Source organism: Phyllobates terribilis, unplaced genomic scaffold, assembly GCF_046119375.1.
Source record: "Phyllobates terribilis strain yellow unplaced genomic scaffold, ASM4611937v1 Scaffold_314__1_contigs__length_2217976, whole genome shotgun sequence".
Classification (NCBI taxonomy): domain Eukaryota; kingdom Metazoa; phylum Chordata; class Amphibia; order Anura; family Dendrobatidae; genus Phyllobates; species Phyllobates terribilis.
Window position 1 is genome coordinate 2,075,493 of NW_027363074.1, and position 16,374 is coordinate 2,091,866.

Below are 16,374 nucleotides of genomic sequence, written 5' to 3' on the forward strand. Positions count from 1 at the left end.
TGTACATAGTATGATGACTCCACATACAGTCCTGTACATAGTATGATGACTCCACATACAGTCCTGTACATAGTATGATGACTCCACATACAGCCCTGTACATAGTATGATGGCTCCACATACAGTCCTGTACATAGTATGATGGCTCCACATACAGTCCTGTACATAGTATGATGACTCCACATACAGTCCTGTACATAGTATGATGACTCCACATACAGCCCTGTACATAGTATGATGGCTCCACATACAGTCCTGTACATAGTATGATGGCTCCACATACAGTCCTGTACATAGTATGATGGCTCCACATACAGTCCTGTACATAGTATGATGACTCCACATACAGTCCTGTACATAGTATGATGACTCCACATACAGTCCTGTACATAGTGTGATGGCTCCACATACAGCCCTGTACATAGTATGATAGCTCCACATACAGTCCTGTACATAGTATGATGACTCTACATACAGTCCTGTACATAGTATGATGACTCCACATACAGTCCTGTACATAGTATGATGACTCCACATACAGCCCTGTACATAGTATGATGACTCCACATACAGCCCTGTACATAGTATGATGGCTCCACATACAGCCCTGTACATAGTATGATGACTCCACATACAGTCCTGTACATAGTATGATGACTCCACATACAGTCCTGTACATAGTATGATGGCTCCACATACAGTCCTGTACATAGTATGATGACTCCACATACAGTCCTGTACATAGTATGATGACTCCACATACAGCCCTGTACATAGTATGATGGCTCCACATACAGCCCTGTACATAGTATGATGGCTCCACATACAGTCCTGTACATAGTATGATGACTCCACATACAGTCCTGTACATAGTATGATGACTCCACATACAGTCCTGTACATAGTATGATGGCTCCACATACAGTCCTGTACATAGTATGATGACTCCACATACAGCCCTGTACATAGTATGATGGCTCCACATACAGTCCTGTACATAGTATGATGGCTCCACATACAGTCCTGTACATAGTATGATGGCTCCACATACAGTCCTGTACATAGTATGATGGCTCCACATACAGTCCTGTACATAGTATGATGGCTCCACATACAGTCCTGTACATAGTATGATGACTCCACATACAGTCCTGTACATAGTGTGATGGCTCCACATACAGCCCTGTACATAGTATGATGGCTCCACATACAGTCCTGCACATAGTATGATGGCTCCACATACAGCCCTGTACATAGTATGATGGCTCCACATACAGCCCTGTACATAGTATGATGACTCCACATACAGCCCTGTACATAGTATGATGGCTCCACATACAGTCCTGTACATAGTATGATGGCTCCACATACAGCCCTGTACATAGTATGATGACTCCACATACAGCCCTGTACATAGTATGATGACTCCACATACAGCCCTGTACATAGTATGATGGCTACACATACAGCCCTGCACATAGTATGATGGCTCCACATACAGTCCTGTACATAGTATGATGGCTCCACATACAGTCCTGTACATAGTATGATGGCTCCACATACAGCCCTGTACATAGTATGATGACTCCACATACAGCCCTGTACATAGTATGATGACTCCACATACAGCCCTGTACATAGTATGATGGCTCCACCTACAGCCCTGCACATAGTATGATGGCTCCACATACAGTCCTGTACATAGTATGATGGCTCCACATACAGCCCTGTACATAGTATGATGGCTCCACATACAGCCCTGTACATAGTATGATGACTCCACATACAACCCTGTACATAGTATGATGGCTCCACATACAGCCCTGTACATAGTATGATGGCTCCACATACAGCCCTGTACATAGTATGATGGCTCCACATACAGTCCTGTACATAGTATGATGGCTCCACATACAGCCCTGTATATAGTATGATGTCTCCACATACAGTCCTGTACATAGTATGATGGTTCCACATACAGCCCTGTACATAGTATGATGGCTCCACATACAGCCCTGTACATAGTATGATGACTCCACATACAGTCCTGTACATAGTATGATGGCTCCACATACAGTCCTGTACATAGTATGATGGCTCCACATACAGTACTGTACATAGTATGATGGCTCCACATACAGTCCTGTACATAGTATGATGGCTCCACATACAGTCCTGTACATAGTATGATGACTCCACATACAGCCCTGTACATAGTATGATGACTCCACATACAGTCCTGTACATAGTATGATGGCTCCACATACAGCCCTGTACATAGTATGATGGCTCCACATACAGCCCTGTACATAGTATGATGACTCCACATACAGTCCTGTACATAGTATGATGGCTCCACATACAGCCCTGTACATAGTATGATGACTCCACATACAGTCCTGTACATAGTATGATGGCTCCACATACAGCCCTGTACATAGTATGATGACTCCACATACAGCCCTGTACATAGTATGATGGCTCCACATACAGCCCTGTACATAGTATGATGGCTCCACATACAGCCCTGTACATAGTATGATGGCTCCACATACAGTCCTGCACATAGTATGATGGCTCCACATACAGCCCTGTACATAGTATGATGGCTCCACATACAACCCTGCACATAGTATGATGGCTCCACATACAGCCCTGTACATAGTATGATGGCTCCACATACAGTCCTGTACATAGTATGATGGCTCCACATACAGCCCTGTACATAGTATGATGGCTCCACATACAGTCTTGTACATAGTATGATTGCTCCACATACAGCCCTGTACATAGTATGATGGCTCCACATACAGTCCTGTACATAGTATGATGGCTCCACATACAGCCCTGTACATAGTATGATGGCTCCACATACAGTCCTGTACATAGTATGATGGCTTCACATACAGTCCTGTACATAGTATGATGGCTCCACATACAGCCCTGTACATAGTATGATGGCTCCACATACAGTCCTGTACATAGTATAATTGCTCCACATACAGCCCTGTACATAGTATGATGACTCCACATACAGCCCTGTACATAGTATGATGGCTCCACATACAGCCCTGTACATAGTATGATGACTTCACATACAGTCCTATACATAGTATGATTGCTCCACATACAGCCCTGTACATAGTATGATGGCTCCACATACAGTCCTGTACATAGTATGATGGCTCCACATACAGTCCTGTACATAGTATGATGGCTCCACATACAGTCCTGCACATAGTATAATTGCTCCACATACAGCCCTGTACATAGTATGATGGCTCCACATACAGCCCTGTACATAGTATGATGACTCCACATACAGTCCTGTACATAGTATGATGGCTCCACATACAGCCCTGTACATAGTATGATGACTCCACATACAGTCCTGTACATAGTATGATGACTCCACATACAGCCCTGTACATAGTATGATGGCTCCACATACAGTCCTGTACATAGTATGATGGCTCCACATACAGCCCTGTACATAGTATGATGACTCCACATACAGCCCTGTACATAGTATGATGGCTCCACATACAGCCCTGTACATAGTATGATGGCTCCACATACAGCCCTGTACATAGTATGATGGCTCCACATACAGCCCTGTACATAGTATGATGGCTCCACATACAGCCCTGTACATAGTATGATGACTCCACATACAGTCCTGTACATAGTATGATGGCTCCACATACAGCCCTGTACATAGTATGATGACTCCACATACAGCCCTGTACATAGTATGATGGCTCCACATACAGCCCTGTACATAGTATGATGGCTCCACATACAGCCCTGTACATAGTATGATGGCTCCACATACAGTCCTGTACATAGTATGATGGCTCCACATACAGCCCTGTACATAGTATGATGACTCCACATACAGCCCTGTACATAGTATGATGACTCCACATACAGCCCTGTACATAGTATGATGACTCCACATACAGCCCTGTACATAGTATGATGACTTCACATACAGTCCTGTACATAGTATGATGACTCCACATACAGCCCTGTACATAGTATGATGGCTCCACATACAGCCCTGTACATAGTATGATGACTTCACATACAGTCCTATACATAGTATGATTGCTCCACATACAGCCCTGTACATAGTATGATGGCTCCACATACAGTCCTGTACATAGTATGATGGCTCCACATACAGTACTGTACATAGTGTGATGACTCCACATACAGTCCTGTACATAGTATGATGACTCCACATACAGCCCTGTACATAGTATGATGACTCCACATACAGTCCTGTACATAGTATGATGACTCCACATACAGTCCTGTACATAGTATGATGGCTCCACATACAGTCCTGTACATAGTATGATGGCTCCACATACAGTCCTGTACATAGTGTGATGGCTCCACATACAGTCCTGTACATAGTATGATGGCTCCACATACAGTCCTGTACATAGTATGATGGCTCCACATACAGTCCTGTACATAGTATGATGGCCCCACATACAGTCCTGTACATAGTATGATGGCCCCACATACAGTCCTGTACATAGTATGATGACTCCACATACAGTCCTGTACATAGTATGATGACTCCACATACAGTCCTGTACATAGTATGATGACTCCACATACAGTCCTGTACATAGCATGATGGCCCCACATACAGTCCTGCACATAGTATGATGGCTCCACATACAGCCCTGTACATAGTATGATGGCTCCACATACAGCCCTGTACATAGTATGATGGCTCCACATACAGCCCTGTACATAGTATGATGACTCCACATACAGCCCTGTACATAGTATGATGACTCCACATACAGTCCTGTACATAGTATGATGGCTCCACATACAGTTCTCTACATAGTATGATGGCCCCACATACAGTCCTGCACATAGTATGATGGCTCCACATACAGCCCTGTACATAGTATGATGGCTCCACATACAGCCCTGTACATAGTATGATGGCTCCACATACAGCCCTGTACATAGGATGATGACTCCACATACAGCCCTGTACATAGTATGATGGCTCCACATACAGCCCTGTACATAGTATGATGGCTCCACAAACAGCCCTGTACATAGTATGATGGCTCCACATACAGTCCTGTACATAGCATGATGACTCCACATACAGTCCTGTACATAGTATGATGACTCCACATACAGTCCTGTACATAGTATGATGGCTCCACATACAGTCCTGTACATAGTATGATGGCTCCACATACAGCCCTGTACATAGTATGATGGCTCCACATACAGTCCTGTACATAGTATGATGGCTCCACATACAGCCCTGTACATAGTATGATGGCTCCACATACAGCCCTGTACATAGTATGATGACTCCACATACAGTCCTGTACATAGTATGATGGCTCCACATACAGCCCTGTACATAGTATGATGGCTCCACATACAGCCCTGTACATAGTATGATGGCTCCACATACAGCCCTGTACATAGTATGATGACTCCACATACAGCCCTGTACATAGTATGATGGCTCCACATACAGTCCTGTACATAGTATGATGGCTCCACATACAGTCCTGTACATAGTATGATGGCTCCACATACAGCCCTGTACATAGTATGATGGCTCCACATACAGTCCTGTACATAGTATGATGGCTCCACATACAGCCCTGTACATAGTATGATGGCTCCACATACAGCCCTGTACATAGTATGATGACTCCACATACAGTCCTGTACATAGTATGATGGCTCCACATACAGCCCTGTACATAGTATGATGGCTCCACATACAGTCCTGTACATAGTATGATGGCTCCACATACAGTCCTGTACATAGTATGATGGCTCCACATACAGCCCTGTACATAGTATGATGGCTCCACATACAGCCCTGTACATAGTATGATGGCTCCACATACAGCCCTGTACATAGTATGATGGCTCCACATACAGCCCTGTACATAGTATGATGGCTCCACATACAGTCCTGTACATAGTATGATGGCTCCACATACAGCCCTGTACATAGTATGATGGCTCCACATACAGCCCTGTACATAGTATGATGGCTCCACATACAGCCCTGTACATAGTATGATGACTCCACATACAGCCCTGTACATAGTATGATGGCTCCACATACAGCCCTGTACATAGTATGATGGCTCCACATACAGCCCTGTACATAGTATGATGGCTCCACATACAGCCCTGTACATAGTATGATGGCTCCACATACAGCCCTGTACATAGTATGATGGCTCCACATACAGCCCTGTACATAGTATGATGGCTCCACATACAGTCCTGCACATAGTATGATGGCCCCACATACAGTCCTGTATATAGTATGATGACTCCACATACAGCCCTGTACATAGTATGATGGCTCCACATACAGTCCTGTACATAGTATGATGGCTCCACATACAGCCCTGTACATAGTATGATGACTCCACATACAGTCCTGTACATAGTATGATGACTCCACATACAGTCCTGTACATAGTATGATGACTCCACATACAGTCCTGCACATAGTATGATGACTCCACATACAGTCCTGCACATAGTATAATTGCTCCACATACAGCCCTGTACATAGTATGATGACTCCACATACAGCCCTGTACATAGTATGATGACTTCACATACAGTCCTGTACATAGTATGATGACTCCACATACAGCCCTGTACATAGTATGATGGCTCCACATACAGCCCTGTACATAGTATGATGACTTCACATACAGCCCTGTACATAGGATGATGACTCCACATACAGCCCTGTACATAGTATGATGGCTCCACATACAGCCCTGTACATAGTATGATGACTCCACATACAGCCCTGTACATAGTATGATGGCTCCACATACAGCCCTGTACATAGTATGATGGCTCCACAAACAGCCCTGTACATAGTATGATGGCTCCACATACAGTCCTGTACATAGCATGATGACTCCACATACAGTCCTGTACATAGTATGATGGCTCCACATACAGCCCTGTACATAGTATGATGGCTCCACATACAGTCCTGTACATAGTATGATGGCTCCACATACAGCCCTGTACATAGTATGATGGCTCCACATACAGTCCTGTACATAGTATGATGGCTCCACATACAGCCCTGTACATAGTATGATGGCTCCACATACAGCCCTGTACATAGTATGATGGCTCCACATACAGCCCTGTACATAGTATGATGGCTCCACATACAGCCCTGTACATAGTATGATGGCTCCACATACAGTCCTGTACATAGTATGATGGCTCCACATACAGCCCTGTACATAGTATGATGGCTCCACATACAGCCCTGTACATAGTATGATGGCTCCACATACAGCCCTGTACATAGTATGATGACTCCACATACAGCCCTGTACATAGTATGATGGCTCCACATACAGCCCTGTACATAGTATGATGGCTCCACATACAGCCCTGTACATAGTATGATGGCTCCACATACAGCCCTGTACATAGTATGATGGCTCCACATACAGCCCTGTACATAGTATGATGGCTCCACATACAGCCCTGTACATAGTATGATGGCTCCACATACAGTCCTGCACATAGTATGATGGCCCCACATACAGTCCTGTATATAGTATGATGACTCCACATACAGCCCTGTACATAGTATGATGGCTCCACATACAGTCCTGTACATAGTATGATGGCTCCACATACAGCCCTGTACATAGTATGATGACTCCACATACAGTCCTGTACATAGTATGATGACTCCACATACAGTCCTGTACATAGTATGATGACTCCACATACAGTCCTGCACATAGTATGATGACTCCACATACAGTCCTGCACATAGTATAATTGCTCCACATACAGCCCTGTACATAGTATGATGACTCCACATACAGCCCTGTACATAGTATGATGACTTCACATACAGTCCTGTACATAGTATGATGACTCCACATACAGCCCTGTACATAGTATGATGACTCCACATACAGCCCTGTACATAGTATGATGACTTCACATACAGTCCTATACATAGTATGATTGCTCCACATACAGCCCTGTACATAGTATGATGGCTCCACATACAGTCCTGTACATAGTATGATGACTTCACATACAGTCCTATACATAGTATGATGGCTCCACATACAGTCCTGTACATAGTATGATGGCTCCACATACAGTCCTGTACATAGTATGATGGCTCCACATACAGTCCTGTACATAGTATGATGGCTCCACATACAGTCCTGTACATAGTATGATGCCTCCACATACAGTCCTGCACATAGTATAATTGCTCCACATACAGCCCTGTACATAGTATGATGACTCCACATACAGCCCTGTACATAGTATGATGACTTCACATACAGTCCTGTACATAGTATGATGACTCCACATACAGCCCTGTACATAGTATGATGGCTCCACATACAGCCCTGTACATAGTATGATGACTTCACATACAGCCCTGTACATAGTATGATGGCTCCACATACAGTCCTGTACATAGTATGATGGCTCCACATACAGTCCTGTACATAGTATGATGCCTCCACATACAGTCCTGTACATAGTATGATGGCTCCACATACAGTCCTGTACATAGTATGATGCCTCCACATACAGTCCTGCACATAGTATAATTGCTCCACATACAGCCCTGTACATAGTATGATGGCTCCACATACAGTCCTGTACATAGTATGATGGCTCCACATACAGTCCTGTACATAGTATGAGGGCTCCACATACAGTCCTGTACATAGTATGATGCCTCCACATACAGTCCTGCACATAGTATAATTGCTCCACATACAGCCCTGTACATAGTATGATGACTCCACATACAGCCCTGTACATAGTATGATGGCTCCACATACAGTCCTGTACATAGTATGATGGCTCCACATACAGCCCTGTACATAGTATGATGGCTCCACATACAGTCCTGTACATAGTATGATGGCTCCACATACAGTCCTGTACATAGTATGATGGCTCCACATACAGCCCTGTACATAGTATGATGGCTCCACATACAGTCCTGCACATAGTATGATGGCTCCACATACAGCCCTGTACATAGTATGATGGCTCCACATACAACCCTGTACATAGTATGATGGCTCCACATACAGCCCTGTACATAGTATGATGGCTCCACATACAGTCCTGTACATAGTATGATGGCTCCACATACAGTCCTGTACATAGTATGATGGCTCCACATACAGCCCTGTACATAGTATGATGGCTCCACATACAGCCCTGTACATAGTATGATGGCTCCACATACAGTCCTGTACATAGTATGATGGCTCCACATACAGTCCTGTACATAGTATGATGGCTCCACATACAGTCCTGTACATAGTATGATGGCTCCACATACAGTCCTGCACATAGTATGATGGCTCCACATACAGCCCTGTACATAGTATGATGGCTCCACATACAGTCCTGTACATAGTATGATGGCTCCACATACAGTCCTGTACATAGTATGATGGCTCCACATACAGTCCTGTACATAGTATGATGGCTCCACATACAGTCCTGTACATAGTATGATGGCTCCACATACAGTCCTGCACATAGTATGATGGCTCCACATACAGTCCTGTACATAGTATGATGGCTCCACATACAGTCCTGTACATAGTATGATGGCTCCACATACAGTCCTGTACATAGTATGATGGCTCCACATACAGTCCTGTACATAGTATGATGGCTCCACATACAGTCCTGCACATAGTATGATGGCTCCACATACAGCCCTGTACATAGTATGATGACTCCACATACAGCCCTGTACATAGTATGATGACTTCACATACAGTCTTGTACATAGTATGATGACTCCACATACAGCCCTGTACATAGTATGATGGCTCCACATACAGCCCTGTACATAGTATGATGGCTCCACATACAGTCCTGTACATAGTATGATGGCTCCACATACAGTCCTGTACATAGTATGATGGCTCCACATACAGTCTTGTACATAGTATGATGGCTCCACATACAGTCCTGTACATAGTATGATGGCTCCACATACAGCCCTGTACATAGTATGATGGCTCCACATACAGTCCTGTACATAGTATGATGGCTCCACATACAGTCCTGTACATAGTATGATGGCTCCACATACAGTCCTGTACATAGTATGATGGCTCCACATACAGCCCTGTACATAGTATGATGGCTCCACATACAGTCCTGTACATAGTATGATGACTCCACATACAGCCCTGTACATAGTATGATGACTTCACATACAGTCTTGTACATAGTATGATGACTCCACATACAGCCCTGTACATAGTATGATGGCTCCACATACAGCCCTGTACATAGTATGATGGCTCCACATACAGTCCTGTACATAGTATGATGGCTCCACATACAGTCCTGTACATAGTATGATGACTTCACATACAGTCTTGTACATAGTATGATGGCTCCACATACAGTCCTGTACATAGTATGATGGCTCCACATACAGCCCTGTACATAGTATGATGGCTCCACATACAGTCCTGTACATAGTATGATGGCTCCACATACAGTCCTGTACATAGTATGATGGCTCCACATACAGTCCTGTACATAGTATGATGGCTCCACATACAGTCCTGTACATAGTATGATGGCTCCACATACAGTCCTGCACATAGTATGATGGCTCCACATACAGCCCTGTACATAGTATGATGACTCCACATACAGCCCTGTACATAGTATGATGACTTCACATACAGTCTTGAACATAGTATGATGACTCCACATACAGCCCTGTACATAGTATGATGGCTCCACATACAGCCCTGTACATAGTATGATGACTTCACATACAGTCCTATACATAGTATGATTGCTCCACATACAGCCCTGTACATAGTATGATGGCTCCACATACAGTCCTGTACATAGTATGATGGCTCCACATACAGTCCTGTACATAGTGTGATGGCTCCACATACAGCCCTGTACATAGTATGATGACTTCACATACAGTCCTATACATAGTATGATGACTCCACATACAGTCCTGTACATAGTATGATTGCTCCACATACAGCCCTGTACATAGTATGATGGCTCCACATACAGTCCTGTACATAGTATGATGGCTCCACATACAGTACTGTACATAGTGTGATGACTCCACATACAGTCCTGTACATAGTATGATGACTCCACATACAGCCCTGTAAATAGTATGATGACTCCACATACAGTCCTGTACATAGTATGATGGCTCCACATACAGTCCTGTACATAGTATGATGGCTCCACATACAGTCCTGTACATAGTATGATGGCTCCACATACAGTCCTGTACATAGTATGATGGCCCCACATACAGTCCTGCACATAGTATGATGGCTCCACATACAGCCCTGTACATAGTATGATGGCTCCACATACAGCCCTGTACATAGTATGATGGCTCCACATACAGTCCTATACATAGTATGATTGCTCCACATACAGCCCTGTACATAGTATGATGGCTCCACATACAGTCCTGTACATAGTATGATGGCTCCACATACAGTACTGTACATAGTGTGATGACTTCACATACAGCCCTGTACATAGTATGATTGCTCCACATACAGCCCTGTACATAGTATGATGGCTCCACATACAGTCCTGTACATAGTATGATGGCTCCACATACAGTACTGTACATAGTATGATGACTCCACATACAGTCCTGTACATAGTATGATGACTCCACATACAGCCCTGTACATAGTATGATGACTCCACATACAGCCCTGTACATAGTATGATGGCTCCACATACAGCCCTGTACATAGTATGATGGCTCCACATACAGCCCTGTACATAGTATGATGGCTCCACATACAGTCCTATACATAGTATGATTGCTCCACATACAGCCCTGTACATAGTATGATGGCTCCACATACAGTACTGTACATAGTGTGATGACTTCACATACAGTCCTATACATAGTATGATTGCTCCACATACAGCCCTGTACATAGTATGATGGCTCCACATACAGTCCTGTACATAGTATGATGGCTCCACATACAATACTGTACATAGTGTGATGACTCCACATACAGTCCTGTACATAGTATGATGACTCCACATACAGCCCTGTACATAGTATGATGACTCCACATACAGTCCTGTACATAGTATGATTACTCCACATACAGTCCTGTACATAGTATGATGGCTCCACATACAGTCCTGTACATAGTATGATGGCTCCACATACAGTCCTGTACATAGTGTGATGGCTCCACATACAGTCCTGTGCATAGTATGATGGCTCCACATACAGTCCTGTACATAGTATGATGGCCCCACATACAGTCCTGTACATAGTATGATGGCCCCACATACAGTCCTGTACATAGTATGATGACTCCACATACAGTCCTGTACATAGTATGATGACTCCACATACAGTCCTGTACATAGTATGATGACTCCACATACAGTCCTGTACATAGTATGATGGCCCCACATACAGTCCTGCACATAGTATGATGGCTCCACATACAGCCCTGTACATAGTATGATGGCTCCACATACAGCCCTGTACATAGTATGATGGCTCCACATACAGCCCTGTACATAGTATGATGACTCCACATACAGTCCTGTACATAGTATGATGGCTCCACATACAGCCCTGTACATAGTATGATGGCTCCACATACAGTTCTCTACATAGTATGATGACTCCACATACAGTCCTGTACATAGTATGATGGCCCCACATACAGTCCTGCACATAGTATGATGGCCCCACATACAGTCCTGTACATAGTATGATGACTCCACATACAGTCCTGTACATAGTATGATGACTCCACATACAGTCCTGTACATAGTATGATGACTCCACATACAGTCCTGTACATAGTATGATGGCCCCACATACAGTCCTGCACATAGTATGATGGCCCCACATACAGTCCTGTACATAGTATGATGGCTCCACATACAGTCCTGTACATAGTATGATGGCCCCACATACAGTCCTGTACATAGTATGATGGCCCCACATACAGTCCTGTACATAGTATGATGACTCCACATACAGTCCTGTACATAGTATGATGACTCCACATACAGTCCTGTACATAGTATGATGACTCCACATACAGTCCTGTACATAGTATGATGGCCCCACATACAGTCCTGCACATAGTATGATGGCTCCACATACAGCCCTGTACATAGTATGATGGCTCCACATACAGCCCTGTACATAGTATGATGGCTCCACATACAGCCCTGTACATAGTATGATGACTCCACATACAGTCCTGTACATAGTATGATGGCTCCACATACAGCCCTGTACATAGTATGATGGCTCCACATACAGTTCTCTACATAGTATGATGACTCCACATACAGTCCTGTACATAGTATGATGGCTCCACATACAGTTCTCTACATAGTATGATGGCTCCACATACAGTTCTCTACATAGTATGATGACTCCACATACAGCCCTGTACATAGTATGATGGCCCCACATACAGTCCTGCACATAGTATGATGGCTCCACATACAGCCCTGTACATAGTATGATGGCTCCACATACAGCCCTGTACATAGGATGATGACTCCACATACAGCCCTGTACATAGTATGATGGCTCCACATACAGCCCTGTACATAGTATGATGGCTCCACATACAGCCCTGTACATAGTATGATGGCTCCACATACAGCCCTGTACATAGTATGATGGCTCCACATACAGTCCTGTACATAGTATGATGGCTCCACATACAGCCCTGTACATAGTATGATGGCTCCACATACAGTCCTGTACATAGTATGATGGCTCCACATACAGTCCTGTACATAGTATGATTGCTCCACATACAGCCCTGTACATAGTATGATGGCCCCACATACAGCCCTGTACATAGTATGATGACTCCACATACAGTCCTGTACATAGTATGATGGCTCCACATACAGCCCTGTACATAGTATGATGGCTCCACATACAGTCCTGTACATAGTATGATGGCTCCACATACAGTCCTGTACATAGTATGATGACTCCACATACAGCCCTGTACATAGTATGATGACTCCACATACAGCCCTGTACATAGTATGATGACTCCACATACAGCCCTGTACATAGTATGATGGCTCCACATACAGCCCTGTACATAGTATGATGGCTCCACATACAGTCCTGTACATAGTATGATGACTCCACATACAGCCCTGTACATAGTATGATGACTCCACATACAGCCCTGTACATAGTATGATGGCTCCACATACAGCCCTGTACATAGTATGATGGCTCCACATACAGTCCTGTACATAGTATGATGGCTCCACATACAGCCCTGTACATAGTATGATGGCTCCACATACAGTCCTGTACATAGTATGATGACTCCACATACAGTCCTGTACATAGTATGATGACTCCACATACAGCCCTGTACATAGTATGATGACTCCACATACAGCCCTGTACATAGTATGATGGCTCCACATACAGCCCTGTACATAGTATGATGGCTCCACATACAGTCCTGTACATAGTATGATGGCTCCACATACAGCCCTGTACATAGTATGATGGCTCCACATACAGTCCTGTACATAGTATGATGACTCCACATACAGCCCTGTACATAGTATGATGACTCCACATACAGTCCTGTACATAGTATGATGACTCCACATACAGCCCTGTACATAGTATGATGACTCCACATACAGCCCTGTACATAGTATGATGGCTCCACATACAGCCCTGTACATAGTATGATGGCTCCACATACAGCCCTGTACATAGTATGATGACTCCACATACAGTCCTGTACATAGTATGATGGCTCCACATACAGTCCTGTACATAGTATGATGGCTCCACATACAGTCCTGTACATAGTATGATGACTCCACATACAGCCCTGTACATAGTATGATGACTCCACATACAGTCCTGTACATAGTATGATGACTCCACATACAGCCCTGTACATAGTATGATGACTCCACATACAGCCCTGTACATAGTATGATGACTCCACATACAGTCCTGTACATAGTATGATGACTCCACATACAGCCCTGTACATAGTATGATGACTCCACATACAGCCCTGTACATAGTATGATGGCTCCACATACAGCCCTGTACATAGTATGATGACTCCACATACAGTCCTGTACATAGTATGATGGCTCCACATACAGTCCTGTACATAGTATGATGGCTCCACATACAGTCCTGTACATAGTATGATGGCTCCACATACAGCCCTGTACATAGTATGATGACTCCACATACAGTCCTGTACATAGTATGATGACTCCACATACAGCCCTGTACATAGTATGATGACTCCACATACAGCCCTGTACATAGTATGATGGCTCCACATACAGCCCTGTACATAGTATGATGGCTCCACATACAGTCCTGTACATAGTATGATGGCTCCACATACAGCCCTGTACATAGTATGATGGCTCCACATACAGTCCTGTACATAGTATGATGACTCCACATACAGCCCTGTACATAGTATGATGACTCCACATACAGTCCTGTACATAGTATGATGACTCCACATACAGCCCTGTACATAGTATGATGACTCCACATACAGTCCTGTACATAGTATGATGGCTCCACATACAGCCCTGTACATAGTATGATGGCTCCACATACAGCCCTGTACATAGTATGATGACTCCACATACAGTCCTGTACATAGTATGATGGCTCCACATACAGTCCTGTACATAGTATGATGACTCCACATACAGCCCTGTACATAGTATGATGACTCCACATACAGTCCTGTACATAGTATGATGGCTCCACATACAGCCCTGTACATAGTATCATGGCTCCACATACAGTCCTGTACATAGTATGATGGCTCCACATACAGCCCTGTACATAGTATGATGGCTCCACATACAGCCCTGTACATAGTATGATGACTCCACATACAGCCCTGTACATAGTATGATGGCTCCACATACAGCCCTGTACATAGTATGATGGCTCCACATACAGCCCTGTACATAGGATGATGGCTCCACATACAGCCCTGTACATAGTATGATGACTCCACATACAGCCCTGTACATAGTATGATGGCTCCACATACAGCCCTGTACATAGTATGATGGCTCCACATACAGCCCTGTACATAGGATGATGGCTCCACATACAGTCCTGTACATAGTATGATGGCTCCACATACAGTCCTGCACATAGTATGATGACTCCACATACAGCCCTGTACATAGTATGATGGCTCCACATACAGCCCTGTACATAGTATGATGACTCCA